Source organism: Sciurus carolinensis, chromosome 8 (genome assembly GCF_902686445.1).
Source record: "Sciurus carolinensis chromosome 8, mSciCar1.2, whole genome shotgun sequence".
NCBI classification, from domain to species: Eukaryota; Metazoa; Chordata; class Mammalia; order Rodentia; family Sciuridae; genus Sciurus; species Sciurus carolinensis.
In genome coordinates, this window is record NC_062220.1 from 121,280,078 (window position 1) to 121,296,833 (window position 16,756).

The 16,756-nt window shown below is 38.0% G+C and overlaps 1 pseudogene; it reads left to right on the plus strand.

Annotated features, from left to right (window-relative positions):
- The first annotated feature begins 217 nt into the window (after positions 1 to 217).
- LOC124991700 (cyclin-C-like) lies at positions 218 to 7,806 on the plus strand (annotated as a pseudogene).
- The last annotated feature ends 8,950 nt before the right edge of the window (positions 7,807 to 16,756 follow it).

Below are 16,756 nucleotides of genomic sequence, written 5' to 3' on the forward strand. Positions count from 1 at the left end.
TAGACAAAGGCACCAAAAACATCCACTGGAGAAAAGATAGCCTATTCAACAAATGGTGCTGAAGCAAAATGAAATTAAATCCTTATCTCTCACCCTGCAAGGAACTCAACTCAAAGTGGATCAGGCCATCATGACCACGGAGCCGGAGCCGAGCTGATCTGATCCAGGAGCTTGGTTATCTGAAGGGCTGGGTCTACAGTTGCTCTGTGAGCCACTCAGCCAGCTGGTGCTTTTTTATCAGGCCAAACTGTGTTCCATGGCAGAGAACTTTTTGCAGAGCTCTCACTATTTGCAATAGATTTTGGATAAACAAGATCTGTTGAAGGATCACCAAAAGGACTTAAAATTTCTCTCAGAAGAAGAATATTAGAAATTACAAATATTTTTTACAAATGTTATCCAAGCATTAGGTGAGCATCTTAAATTAAGACAGCAAGTTAAATACAATTGATTAAAATAATTTTTGCAGTAATATTAATTTTTAATTTTTCTTATAAAAAAAAGACAGCAAGTTAATTGCCACTGCTACAGTTGATTTCAAGAGACTCTCTGCCAGGTATTCTCTGAAGAGTATATAGATCCTGTATTAATGACTCCTACATGTGTCTTTTTGGCATCCAAAGTAGAGGAATTTGGTATAGTCTCAAATACAAGATTGCTGCTGCTACTTCTGTATTAAAAACTAGATTTTCGAAAAAAGAGGAGATAGTGAGAGACTTGGGACCAACTCAAAGCCGCTGGGTGAGTCTCTCCCATTGGGGAGGCGTCCGGAATGGGGCGGTAGCCCCGGAACGCAGGGAATTTGTGAAGTGGAGTTGCTCGGCGAGACGCCCCTCCCCCCGCTGAAGCGGTAAACACGGACAACTGGGATCATCGTAGAGGAGGCGGCTCAGCACAGCGCTTGGACTCAGACAACCACTGGGGCTCCGGGTGGCTGCCTGAGGAGGAGCTGCGTGGCGAGCTGTTTAGACCCAGAACGACCGCTTCTGAACACCGGGGGGTTGCCCGGAGGAAGAGGAGAAGCCCGGCGGGTCACTTGGTCTACGAGTGACTGCATCAGAACCACAGGCAGTTGCCAGAGGAGGAGCTGCGTGGCGAGCTGTTTGAACTCAGAACGACTGCTCCAGAACACTGGTGGCCTGCCTGGAGGAGGAGAGCGGTGGGACGCTTGGTCTAGGAGTGACTGCATCAGAGCCACAGGTGGTTGCCAGAGGAGGAGGCGAGTGGTGAGTTGATTGGACTAAAAGCGACCGCTCCTGAACACCGGTGGCCTGCCTGGAGGAGGAGCATGGTGGGTCACTTGGTCTCGGAGCCACTGCTCCTGAACACCCGGGGGGCTACCCCAAGGAGGAGGAGGAGGAACAGGGTGGGTCACTTGGACTTGGAGTGACTGCCTAGGGCTACGGGTGGTAGGCGGGAGGAGGAGACCCGAAGTGAGTTGTTTGGACTCCTAGTGACTGCGTCGGAAACCGGGCGGCTGTCCAGAGGAGGAGGTGTGTGGCGGGTCTCTGGGTCTCGGAGCTATTGTACGGGGCTCCAGGTGGTGGCTCAGAGGAGGGGCTGCATAGCCAGGCGATTGGTGCAGAGCAGGGTCCCAGGAGCTAGGTGGCTTCTTGCTGGAAGAGCCGCACAGAGACACGCCTAGGGGCGGAGCGAAGTTTCCAGGGCTGCCGGCAGATTCTCTGGGAGAGGCAGCCTAAGGAGACTCGCCTACGAAGGGTGAGGCTCCCAGGCCCAGGACGTAGGTCCGGGCCCCTGGGATCGTTGCAGAGGAAGACAGCCCAGCCCAGGCGGTAGTTGTAGATTGAGGGGAACCTCTAGGAGGGCAACTGACCAGCGAGACGTCCCCACCAAGTGAGTCTTCCCGGCCGGGGGAGGTTTTCCCACAGGGACGGTAAAACCAGAGACACAGGCACAAACAGGCCTTGCCTCAGCCCACAGTCTAGTTCCCCATTGGATGACCATTGGTCAACAAGTGGAGGCACCTCTGCCCACTAGCAGGGAATATACGCCACCTGAGGGTCACCACCCCTAGAGAGGCAGCTTCTTCATGGAGCTCTGCATTATCAACCTCCTCCAAGACTTCAGGCTACTGAAGGATAAGAGGGGATATACTAGCAATCTTCAGGGACATTATAAGTTGATAGAGGAAATCTGCAATATCTTAATGACCCACTGATTCCTGAACAATATGAGAAAACAAGGGAAGAGAATGCCCCAAACAAATCTAGATGTTACATCAATAAAATCCAAAAACAGCATGGCAGAAGAAATGACAGAAAGGGAGTTCAGAATGTACATAATTAAAGTGATTAGGGAAGCAAACGATGAGATGAAAGAGCAAATGCAGGCACTGAACGATCGCACCAATCGACAGTTAACAGAGCAAATTCAGGAAGCAAAAGATCATTTCAATAAAGAGTTAGAGATATTGAAAAAAAACAAACAGAAATCCTTGAAATGAAGAAAACAATAAACCAAATTAAGAACTCCATAGAAAGCATAACCAATAGGATAGAACAGCTGGAAGACAGAACTTCAGATATTGAAGACAAAATATTTAACCTCGAAAACAAAGTTGAACAAACAGAGAAGATGGTGAGAAATCATGAACAGAATCTCCAAGAACTATGGGATATCATGAAAAGGTCAAATTTGAGAATTATTGGGATTGAGGAACCAAAGGAATGAACAATCTATTTGAAGAAATAATATCAGAAAATTTCCCAAATCTGAAGAATGAAATGGAAAATCAAGTCCAAGAGGCTTATAGGACTCCAAATACACAAAATTACAACAGACCCACACCAAGGCACATTATAATGAAAATACCTAACATACAAAATAAAGACAGAATTTTAAAGGCTGTGAGAGAAAAGAACCAAATTACATTCAGGGGGAAACCAATACGGATATCAGCAGATTTTTCAATCCAGACCCTAAAAGCTAGAAGGGCCTGGAACAACATTTTTCAAGCTCTGAAAGAAAATGGATGCCAACCAAGAATCTTATACCCAGCAAAGCTTACCTTCAAATTTGACGATGAAATAAAATCATTCCATGATAAACAAAAGCTAAAAGAATTTACAAAAAGAAAGCCAGCATTACAGAACATTCTCAGCAAAATATTTCATGAGGAAGAGATAAAAAACAAAGAAGCAAATCAGCAAAGGGAGGAATTATCCTAAAGGAACTGTCAAATAAAGGAGGAACCAAGATGTGTCAAAAATTTTAAATATGAACCAAATGACCGGGAATACAAATCATATCTCAATAATAACCCTGAATGTTAATGGCCTGAATTCATCAATCAAAAGACATAGACTGGCAGATTGGATTAAAAACAAAGATCCAACAATATGTTGCCTGCAAGAGACTCACCTCATAGAAAGAGATACCCATAGACTAAAGGTGAAAGGATGGGGAAAAACATACCATGCACATGGACTCAGCAAAAAAGCTGGAGTATCCATCCTCATTTCAGATAATGTGGACTTCAAGCCAATGTCAGTCAGAAGGGATAAAGAAAGACATTTCATACTGCTTAAGGGAAGCATAAATCAGCAAGATATAACAATCGTAAACATCTATGCCCCAAACAGTGGCTCATCCATGTATGTTAAACAAATCCTTCTCAATTTTAGAAACCAAATAGACCATAACACAATAATACTAGGTGATTTTAACACGCCTCTTTCACCACTGGACAGATCTTCCAAACAAAAATTGAACAAAGAAACCATAGATCTCAATAACACAATCAATAATTTAGACTTAACAGACATTTATAGAATATACCATCCAACCAAGAGCGAATACACTTTCTTCTCAGCAGCACATGGATCCTTCTCTAAAATAGACCATATATTATGCCACAAAGCTAATGTCAGCAAATACAAGAAGATAGAGACACTACCTTGTATTCTATCAGATCATAATGGATTGAAGTTACAAATTAATGAAAGAGTAAAAAACAGAAACTACTCCAACACCTGGAGATTAAACAATATGCTACTATATGATGAATGGATAACAGAAGATATTAGGAAGGAAATTAAAAAATTCTTAGAGGTAAACGAGAACAAAGAAACATCATATCAAAATCTCTGGGACACTATGAAAGCAGTACTTAGAGGAAGATTTATTTCATGGAGCACATTTAATAAAAGAAGTAAAACTCAAAAAATAAATGACCTAACACTACAACTCAAAGCCCTAGAAAAAGAAGAACAGACCAACACCAAAAGTAGTAGAAGACAGGAAATAGTTAAACTGAGAGCTGAAATCAACAAAATTGAAATGAAAGAAACAATACAAAAAATTGACAAAATAAATAGTTGGTTCTTCGAAAAAATAAACAAAATTGATAAACCTTTAGCCACACTAACAAAGAGAAGACGAGAGAAAACCCAAATCACTAATATTCGGAATGAACAAGGAAATATCACAACAGACATGACTGAAATACAAAACATAATTAGAAGCTATTTTGAAAATCTATAGTCCAACAAAATAGAAAATTTCGAAGACATCAACAGGTTTCTAGAGACATATGAATTGCCTAAACTGAACGAGGAGGACATACACAATTTAAATAGACCAATTTCAAGTAATGAAATAGAAGAAGTCATCAAAAGCCTTCCAACAAAGAAAAGTCCAGGACCAGATGGGTTCTCAGCCGAGTTCTACAAAACTTTTAAAGAAGAGCTCATTCCAATACTTCTCAAAGTATTCCAGAAAATAGAAGAGGAGGGAACTCTCCCAAACTCATTCTATGAAGCCAATATTACCCTGATTCCTAAACCAGACAGAGACACATCAAGGAAAGAAAATTTCAGACCAATATCCTTAATGAACATCGACACAAAAATTCTCAACAAAATTTTAGCAAATCGCATACAAAAACATATTAAAAAGATAGTGCACCATGATCAAGTGGGTTTCATCCCAGGGATGCAAGGTTGGTTCAACATCAGGAAATCAATAAATGTAATTCACCATATCACTAGACTTAAAGTCAAGAATCACATGATTATTTCGATAGATGCAGAAAAAGCATTTGATAAAATACAGCATCCCTTCATGCTCAAAACACTAGAAAAACTAGGGATAGTGGGAACATTCCTTAACATTGTAAAGGCCATCTACTCTAAACCCATGGCTAATATCATTCTAAATGGTGAAAAACTGAAAGCATTCCCTCTAAAAACTGGAACAAGGCAGGGATGCCCTCTTTCACCACTTCTATTCAATATTGTCCTTGAAACTCTAGCCAGAGCAATTAGACATACCAAAGAAATTAAAGGGATACGAATAGGAAAAGAAGAACTCAAACTATCCCTATTTGCTGATGATATGATTGTATACTTAGAGGAATCAGGAAATTCCACCAGAAAACTTTTAGATCTCATAAGTGAATTCAGTAAAGTAGCGGGATATAAGATCAATGCACATAAATCTAAGGCATTTTTATACATAAGCGATGAATCTTCAGAAAGAGAAATTAGGAAAACTACCCCATTCACAATAGCTTCGAAAAAAATAAAGTATTTGGGAATCAATCTCACAAAAGAGGTGAAAGACCTCTACAATGAGAACTACAGAACACTAAAGAAAGAAATTCAAGAAAACCTTAGAAGATGGAAAGATCTCCCATGTTCCTGGATAGGAAGAATTAATATTGTCAAAATGGCCATACTACCAAAAGTTCTATACAGATTCAATGCAATTTCAATTAAAATCCCAATGATGTACCTTACAGAAATAGAGCAAGCAATTATGAAATTCATCTGGAAGAATAAAAAACCCAGAATAGCTAAAGCAATCCTTGGCAGAAAGAGTGAAGCAGGGGGTATTGCAATACCAGATCTTCAACTCTACTACAAAGCAATAGTAAGAAAAACGGCATGGTATTGGTACCAAAATAGAAAGGTGGATCAATGGTACAGAATAGAGGACACGGACACAAACCCAAATAAATACAATTTTCTCATACTAGACAAAGGGGCCAAAAATATGCAATGGAGAAAAGATAGCCTCTTCAACAAATGGTGCTGGGAGAATTGGAAATCCATATGCAACAGAATGAAACTAAACCCATATCTCTCACCATGCACGAAACTAAACTCAAAATGGATTAAGGATCTCGGAATCAGACCAGAGACCTTGCATCTCATAGAAGAAAAAGTAGGTCCAGAGCTTCAACATGTTGGCTTAGGACCAGACTTCCTCAACAGGACTCCCATAGCACAAGAAATAAAAGCAAGAATTAATAACTGGGATAGATTCAAACTAAAAAGCTTTCTCTCAGCAAAGGAAACTATCAGCAATGCAAAGAAAGAGCCTACAGAGTGGGAGAAAATCTTTGCCAATCATACTTCAGATAGAGCGCTAATCTCCAGAATCTATAAAGAACTCAAAAAACTCTACACCAAGAATGTAAATAATCCAATTGACAAATGGGCTAAAGAAATGAATAGACACTTCACAGAAGAAGATATACAAGCAATCAACAAACATATGGAAAAATGTTCAACATCTCTAGTAATAAGAGAAATGCAAATCAAAACCACCCTAAGATTCCATCTCACCCCAATTAGAATGGTGATTATCAAGAATACAAGCAACAACAGGTGTTGGCGAGGATGTGGGGAGAAAGGTACACTCTTACATTGCTGGTGGGGCTGCAAATTAGTGCAGCCACTCTGGAAAGCAGTGTGGAGATTCCTTAGAAAACTTGGATGGAACCACCATTTGACCCAGCTATCCCACTCCTTGGCCTATACCCAAAGGACTTAAAATCAGCATATTACAGAGATACAGCCACATCAATGTTCATAGCTGCTCAGTTCACAATAGCCAGACTGTGGAACCAACCTAGATGTCCTTCAATTGATGAATGGATAAAGAAAATGTGGTATATATATACAATGGAATATTACTCAGCCATAAAGATTGATAAAATTATGGCATTTGCAGGCAAATGGATGAAACTGGAGAATATCATGCTAAGTGAGATAAGCGAATCTCAAAAAACCAAAGGAAGAATGATATCGCTAATAAGTGGATGATGACACATAATGGGGGGTGGGAAGGGTTAGTGTTGGGGTTGGAGTTGGGTTTAGGGAGGGGGGCAGGAATGGAGGAAGGAAGGACTGTATAGATGGAGGGGAGGGGTGGGAGGGGTGGGGGGCAAGGGAAAAAATGGCAGAATGAATCAAACAACATTACCCTATGTAAATTTATGATTACACAAATGGTATGCCTTTACGCCATGTACAGACAGAGAAACAACATGTATCCCATTTGTTTACAATAAAAAAAAAAACTAGATTTTCATATGCCTTTCCAAAAGAATTTCCTTATAGGATGAAGCATATATTAGAATGTGAATTCTATCTTTTAGAACTAATGGATTGTTGCTTGAAGGTGTATCATTCTTATAGATCTTTGCTCCAGTATGTGCAGGATATGGGCCAAGAAGACATGTTGCTTCCCCTTGCATAGAGGATAGTGAATGATACCTACAGAACAGATATTTGCCTACTGTATCCTCCTTTCATGATAGCTTTAGCTTGCCTGTATTGTGCAGCAGAAAGATACCAGACAGTGGTTTGCTTTCTCTGGATATGAAAAAGATTTTGGAAATAATCAGGGTTATTTTAAAACTATATGAGCAGGAAGAATTTTGATGACAGAAAAGAGATGGCAACTATTCGTAGTAAGAGGCCAAAACCAAAACCACCTCCAAACAGTGAAAGAGCAGGGTACAAATGAAGTCAGAATTCTAGCTACAGCCAATCTTAAAACATTCCAAATAATTCCATAGTGGACCACTTGGAAATAAACCACTGGACAGATTTCAGTAATATCTTCAGTGGAACACAAATGAAAATGAATAGCTTATTTCTGTCAAGCATATGGGGAAGTGATTTTATTTTTGCAAAATAAGTTTTTCTTTACCTAATTTGATTCTAGTACATAATTGATAAAATCTTAATTATAAAAGTTTGGAAAGGTTCTATGGGACCTACAGACAGATATACATAGACATTTCATGATTAATAGTATTTGATTAGTATATTATTTGTTAATTTGGATGAAAGAAATTGTAGCTTTTTATTAAGCCAGGAAACATGAAACAATTTGTTTAAAATTTTCTTTGATCATGAGGGACCAAAAACAGGACATAAAGTCAATAGATGAGGGTTTTTTCCCCTTCTGGAAGTTAAACTTTAAAACTGTACTTAAGGAAAAAAAAAAACTGTACTTAAGGAATCAAATCTTACAAAACTTTAAAACTGTACTTAAGGAAAAAAAAACTGTACTTAAGGAATCAAATCTTACAAAATCCCTGGAAGATTTTGATAATGATGTTGATAATTTCAGGGAAATTAATCAAGTACTTATTTATTTTAATATGTATTTTATTCAGTAGTTTTGGTGTCTTGCCATGGAAGATCTAGCCCGGCCTACAAGAAAAGTGCAATATGTATAAGGATATTTCAACATTTTAAAAGTTATATTAATTCCATAACCATTTTGAAATTCTGGGTAAACATTTTTTAAAAACAAATCCTACATGAAGTTATTTGCAATTAATTCACAATTAATGAAACATTTTGAAAGTTTAATTGAATAAAATATAATAATGAGGTGAAATTTTGGTAAATTTTTAATGTTTAAATCTGCTGTGAAAAAAAATTTTTATAAGATACATGCCCTAGTTTAATTTTGTGTGTTAATGTGAACCTACAGATTTACTGCAGGTATCAATCAGGTTTCAGGCCAGTTTGATACTGGCTATATATATTCTTAATTTTCATGAGTGTTAAGACCTTCAGACTAAATGTTATGTCAACGGACTGGGCTGTCTGTGGAACTTAATACATTAATCATTTTCTTCAGACCTGAAGGAGATTGATAAAACTTGGAGTCAAAGGATATTGTACAATTTAAGGATTAAATTTTTTTCTAGAAACAAATTGTGAACAATGGATTATTAAATGTTCACTTCCTAGTATAAGACTGCAAGAATAAAAGTAAATTCTTCAGCTATATTGACTAGTGTCTTGAATTCATCTATTTGAATTTGCCTTATGTTGTTTTCTGAGAATCCTTCTTTAGATAAGTATTAAAGTCTTATATATTTTGTCAAGGGGATGATTTCAAACGGTTTATAAACAGATTTTAAAAGACCTATTTTCTTATGGGGAGTCTCCAATAAGCTGGAAAGGGAGACAATGTATAAAATCAGTACCAATGACCACTGTGTGTCTCCTAAGCTTATGGTAGGGTAAAAAATAAAAAAACAAACTCTCCTCAAGTCTGAAGGAATTAATGTTGCAGTTTGGGATGGATGGGCAGAGTGATTATTTATCACAATAATTAACTGTAAATTTTTCCTTTAAACTTACCTTTTTAAAAGTTTACTTTTTAAATTAATACATATGCCTCATAGTTTGTTTGCAGCCTCTTTATTGTAGAAAATGTAAAACAATATACAAGAGCAAATAAAGCAGTGTAGTGAAATGTCCATGTACCTAGCACACAGCTTCAACAATTATCAATTCATAGCCAATTTCATTTTATCTAAGCCTCCAGCTCTCTCAAATTTGTATATTGTTTTGAAGCAGATCCCAGATATTGTAACCTTTCATTTCATCTATAAATATTTCAGTACCTACTTCTAAGAGAGAATGGTTCTTTTAAAAAACTGTACAGTATGCCAAAAAAAGAATTGTAAAAAGATTATCAAATACTGTTTGAATTTTCAGTTATCTCATCAATATCAAAAAAAATATTAATTAGTTCTAGTCAGGATTTAAATAAGGACTACACAACATTAAAATTTATTGATAAATTCTTTAAGTTGTTTTGAATTTATGGGTTCTTTGTCTCACTTGAAAAATTCCCTTTTGGGGCTGGGGTGATAGCTCAGTCAGTAGAGTGCTTGCCTTGTAAGCACAAGGCCCTGGGTTTGATCCCCAGCACCCAAAAAAAAAAAATTCCCCTTTTTGGTTTGGTTGTCTATTAAAAGTTCCTCATGACGTGAATTTTGTTGATTAAGTCCTTAACAAGCCAATTAACATGTCTTCTATACATTTTATATAAACTGGTATTTGGATCTAAAGACTTTATTATATCCAGGTTCTTTTGGGGTATAGACTACTGTATAAGATAGTAGTCTTCCATGAGGAGGTATGTAGTGGCTGTTTGTTTCTTCCTGTAATTTACCAACCACTGAAGATGTGTATGGTTTTTAAAAATCAATTATAGGATACACTGTCCAGTATGATAGTCACTAACTCCTTATGGCTATTAAACATTTGAAATGTGGCTAATCTGAATTGAGAGGTGCTGTAAATGTAAAAATACATGTTAGATTTCAAGTGCTTAGTACAAAACAGAAGAATGTCAAATCTCAGTAATTTGTTTATAACAATTATGTTTTAAATGATAATATACTGGATACATAGGATTAAATAAAGCATTATTATTTTTTTTTAAAGTGTATCAAGGACTTAGGCCTAGAACAGAGACTCTGCACCTAGAAGAAAAAGCAGGCCCAAATCTTCACCATGTCAGCCTAGGATCTGATTTCCTCAACAAGACCCCAAAAGTGCAAGAAGTTAAATCAAGAATCAACAAATGGGATGGATTCAAACTAAAAAACTTCTAAGCAAAAGAAACAATAACATGAAGAGAGAGCCTACAGATTGGGAGAAAATATTTACCACATGCACATCAGATATAGCACTAATTTCCAGGATAGATAAAGAACTCAAAAAACATAACACCAAAAAAAACAAATAACCCAATCAATAAATGGGATAAGGAACTGAACAGACACCTCACAGAATAAGATATACATAAAGAATTCCATGCATGTTTGATTTTGTCAGGATGAACTCAACGACTATGTGTAACTGTAATGCTCTAATAAATAAATTAAAAATAGGGTTGGGGTTGTAGATCAGTGGTAGAGCGCTTGCCTCGCATGTGTGGGGCACCAGGTTTGATCCTCAGCACCACATAAATTAATAAAATAACGATATTGTGTCCATCTACAACTAAAATTTTTTTAATTAATTAATTAAAAATAAATTTTAATTTCATTAAAAAAAGAGAGAATTTACCTAAATGAAAAACGTATTGACCTGTTAGGATTACAAATCAGTATAACCACTATGGAAATCAGAAATCAGTATGCATGTTCCTCAAAAGACTAACTAGAACCACCGTACGACCCAGCTACACCACTCCTCAGTAGTTATCCTAAAGAATTAAAGTTAGCATTCTATAATGATACATGCATACCCATGTTTATAGCGTCCCAATTCACATGACCCAAATTGCAGAACCAGCCTAGATATCCATCAACAGATGAATGGATAAAAAAATGTGGTATGTATATATATACACATGGAGTTTTATTCAGTCATAAAGAAGAATGAAATTATGTCATTTGTGGTAAAGTAGATAGAAGTTTTGAGCATAATGTTAAGTGAAATAAGTCAAACACAACCAAGAGTTACATGTTTTCCCTTATATGTAGAAGCTAGAGAGAAAAAAAGGGTGGAAAGGTGCAGGGAATCTCATGAAAATAGAAGGGAAACCAGTAGAGTAAAGGAAAGAAACCAGTGAGAGAGAAGAGGGGAGGGGCAGGGGAAATACTGGGGAATATATTTGACCAAATTATATTGTTATATCACGTGCATGCATGAATATGGAACAATGAATCTCACTATTATGTATGCTTATATGGTACCAATAAAAATATGCAGAAATTTTTTAAAACCCATGAGGGCAAGAAGACAGTGGGATGACTTATTTAAAGTACCAAAGAAAAAACTGCCAACTAGGAATTTTGTATCTGATAAAGCTGTCCTTCAAAAATAAGGGAGAAACAGATATTCCCAAATAAACAAAAGCCAAGGGAGTTTATCACCACTAAACCAGCCCTACAAGAAAGTTAAAGGGAGTCATTCAGGTTGAAAGGAAAAAAGGACCTTAGAGAGTAACTAAGGGTCAATGAAAGAAATAGAGTTCTCCAGTAAAGGTAAATATGTGGGCAAATAGAAAGGCCATTATTATTATATTTCTGGCTTTGTAACTACACTTTTTTTCAGGATTTAAAATGCAAACACAAAAATAATCACAAATTGATGCTTGAGCACACAATTTATAAAGATGTAAATTATACAACAAAAAAAGGAGAGAAGACAGAGGTATATATAAGCAGTTTTTGCATGCTACTGATGCTAAATTCATCTCAATTTGAACTGGAGTGTTATAAATTTAAGACATTAAATGTAATCCCCATGGTAACCACAAAGAAAACATCTAAAACGTACACACAAAAGAGAAAGAGAAGGAAATAAGTGTTTTCTTACCAAAAAAAAAAAAAATCAACCAAACACAAAATAAGGCAGTAATGGAGAAAATGAGCAGGGAAATGGTATAAAAAATACAGAAAACAAATGAAAGACAGAAAATCCTTACTTATTAGTAATTACTTTAAAATAAGTAAATTAAATTTTCCAATGAAAAGGCAGAGATAGGCAGAGTGTTATGGGGCGAAACTTAAGAACAGACTAATCACCACTGAGAAGTCCAAATTTTAGAGTCTTTATTAAGCTGGTCGGCTGACTGTCTCACACAATGCCCCAAAAAATGGCTACTAGGAGAACAGCCCCGACCATAGGGTTGTAGGGGTTCTTATACCAAAAATCACATCAATCATAAGTGTCTATTGCTATGATTCGAAATTACAGACTAACATCATGAGCTCATCAACAGAGGGGGAAGTGGGTCAAAATGACCCTTACCTGGGTACAAACTAAAGAATGGATACTAACATCCACACAATCACTGTTCACATGGTACATTGTTTAGGATCAATAGGAATCAAAAGAGAATAATTTTTCATTACATTAAGAATGGTCATTTTGTATTGCTAAACATGTCACGCTAAGTAACTGATGATGGGTACAGAGGTGGGGTGTTCCCATGGAAGAAGCTTATTTCCTACATAACATGGAGACTCAGAGCAAAATGGAGTCCATTTAGTCATTTCCCTCATAGTCTGACCTATAACATTCTCATGGAGTCAGATCTGTCAGCCCATCACACTATAAACCAATTAGAACTTACAGACATATATGGAACCTACCACAGACATACATGGAACAATGGCAGAATACGTATTCTTCTCAAGAGCACATAGAACAATTTTCCAGAATAAACCACATATTAGGTTATAAAACAAATCTTAATAAATTTCAAAAATTGAAATCATGCAAAGTTTCTTTGTGAACATAATGTAATGAAGTTGAAAATAACAAATGAAAAAGCCAAATTTACAAGTATGTGGACATTAAACATCACATTTTTAAATGACCATTAGAAAATGAAATATTAAAATTAGTATAGTGGGACTGGAAATGTAGCTCGGTGGTGGTGTGCTTACCTGGATAGTATGCTTGCTGGGTTCAATCTCCAGCACTGAGAAAGAAAGAAATTAAGAGGGGGAGTAGAGAAAGGTTGATCAATGAGTATTAAGAGAGAGCTAGAACCAAGAAGTTCCAGTGCGCTATTGCATGGTAGTACGGCTACAGATAATAGTGTACTTGCACATTTCAAAAATCTAGAAGGATTTGAAAGATTTCACCATAACCAAACGATAAACATTTGAGATGTGTTTAACCTGATTTAAACATTACAGAGTGTAAATATGCATCAAAATATTACATAGTACCCCATTAGCATGTATATTTCTTGTGTTTTTGTGTATGCATTAAAAATAAATTAAAGGAGGCTGGGGCTGTAGTTCAGTGGCAGAGTGCTTGCCTAGCATGTGTAAGGTACTGGGTTCCAGCCTTAGCACCACATAAAAATAAGTAAATAAAATAAAGTAACTTTCTCACAATGAATCCCTTAAAAATTAATTAATTAATTAATTAATTAAGGAAATAGAAAAATTCCATATAAGTAACAACAAAGTAAAATTTACCCACCAGATCAATGTCATCAGTGTGCTAAATAAGGTGGGAGGTTTGAGTCTTATTTTCTCTGGGGTCTGAAGCTCTATGTCAAGCACACTTAACAGTGGTATCATAGGAGTATTGATAATAACTAGCCTTGTCCTCAATCTGGAGACCAGAGATGATCAGGAAGGCTAACTTAGAGCCTGAGAACTGAGCTGAGAGCCCCTGCTGTACTTGTTGATGAGGACTTAGGGTACTTGGTCTGATAGATGCTGGCAGTCAGGGGCATATCCTCTGATACTGCTGCTACTTTCTGTGCAGAATATGGTGACCATATCTCCTCAGGATCCCCAAACTGAGGCTGGTTGAGTAAGCACATATTGGCCCTTGGAGCCTGAATAGGGAATAAGAAAAACTGTAATTGGTGATTCACTTAGCTTCTGGAACCAGACTGCCTACTTTTGAAGTATTCCTCTGCCACTTACATGGGCAGTCCCATCCTCTTGGCTTTGCGGGGCTCAACCCAGCTTCAGCTCTATTGGGTTGATGTCTCATGTCTGCAGGTCTCCCAGACTGGCATTATACACGGTGGGCCTACAGCTAGTTCTGGGGGGTCTCAGTGATCTGCCTCTTCAGTTCAACTATTGCCCTAGTAGGGAATCTGCGACAGCTTCCAAACCATTCAATACGTCCTTTGAAAGTCCAAGCCATGGTGGAGACACCCCCGGGCTCTGCCTCCTGAAGTTCCACAGTTGGGTCAAGGTCCCCAGTTTCTTTTTTATGGCCTCTCCTCACCTCTTAGAGGAGATACTGTGCATGCACATCTGCCCCTCCTACTTAAATGAGCCCAGCTTCTCCCTGGTCATATGGGAAGAGGAAATCCTCCTGCAGTTGATTTAAACATAGGCCATTACCCTTCTGGTCAGAATGGAGCTGGGGGTGCAGGGTCACACTGGGATCGTTCCTCTGAATTGAGGCGATCTGTCAACCTAAGGGTTCACGGGAAGGCCTGACCCAGGAGGTGTTGGGGGAAGACTCAGTTGCTGGGCTCTCCCAGCACAAAACACAAATCAGCAGCAGTTTCTCAGGCCAGACCAAGAACACCCTGGAGTCATTCAGGCCTCCAGAGTTGATCACGCAGCACCCCCTGCTGGATACAGGCTTCAAGTACTTTACCCAGCTCTGGGACGAACCCTGGAATTGAATTAAATGAACAGAGGCTCAGATTTTGCCTGCCTCTCTACCAACTGGTCACATCCCTCAGATCCAACCTTGTAGCCCTGGTGCTATAACCGGGAACTGAGTAGGAAAAAAAACAAACAAAAAAAAAACTATAGGCTCAAAGGTGGAAGCCAGGAGACTAGGAGGGAGATGGCAGGCCTTAAATCAGGGTGGTGGCATCAGAGGCAGGGAGGATTGAGTAGATCTCTAGAATATTTTGAAGACAGGATATGTGGATAAATAATGAAAAAGAGAAGTCAAGGATGCCTCTGAGGAATTGGGCTTGATAAGCCGGGAAGATGGAGTTGCCATTCTGAAGACAGAGAACCTGCTGTTTTGTTTATTTTAGTTGTAGACGGACACAATACCTTTATTTATTTTTGTGGTGCTGAGGCTTGAACCCAGTAGCCCACACATGTGAAGCAAATGCTCTACCACTGAGCCATAACCCCAGCCCAGAACCTGCTGTTTTATACAGTTTTTTTTTCCACTACTGTGACTAAAAGACCCAACCAGAATAACTATAGAAAAGAAAAGGTTTATTTGGGGGCTTACAGTTTCAGAGGTTTTAGTCCATAGACAGCCAGCTCCATTCCTTGAGGCTTGAGGTAAAGCAGAACATCACCGGAGAAAAACTGTGACAGAGGAAGGCAGCTCACATGATGATCAGACAGCAGAGAAAGAGAGATTCCACTTGCCAGATACAAAATATGTACCCTCAAAGATACTCCCCCCAAAGTCCATCTCCTCCAGTCACACCATATCCCCTTCAGTTACCACTCAGTAAATCTCTCTCAGGGGATTACTTTACTGATTGGATTTAAACTCTTCACAACCCAATCATTTATCCTCTGAACTTTCATGAATTGTCTCACACAGGAGCTTTTGGGGGACACATCACATCATAACACCTGCCAAGGAGTGAGTTTGTAATCAGGAGTTCTGTTTTGAAAGTGAAATCTAACTGAACTCTTAATTTGTGGCCTTTCCCAACCTTAATTTGCCCATAGAAATGTTCTTTCTCCATCTATCAGAAATGGTATTACAGTAAAGACAGGTTGGGAAAAGTGTCTACAGGGGGCAAAGGAAATGTGTAAACGGTATTATTTAAAAGATATCCAAAGTTAGATATCCAGCTACTTTGGAGGCTAAGGCAGAAGGATCACTTGAGCCCATGAATCTGAGGCCACCCTGGTCAAGACAGTGAGACTTTTTTTTAATTAAAAATTAAAAATATATATTCGATTAAAGTCATGAAATTATTTTAAACTTTCCATAATCTTAATGTTCTAACAAAAAATTAATTTCGATTCATATTCCAGACATAATTAGCACAGTCTACAAATGTATATAGATTGAAAGAAGCCAGTTATACACAGATCTGTAGTTTATTATTTTAATTAATAGCATATATGTTTTCATGCCTGTTTTCATAGTCGTTGTAATGCCAATCGCCATTATTTTCTCACCTGGGCGGGGAATAATCTGGAAGGAAGGTTTGGGGATCCCTTATGGGCCGCAGAGGGGAAGGGTCACGCCCAAAGCTT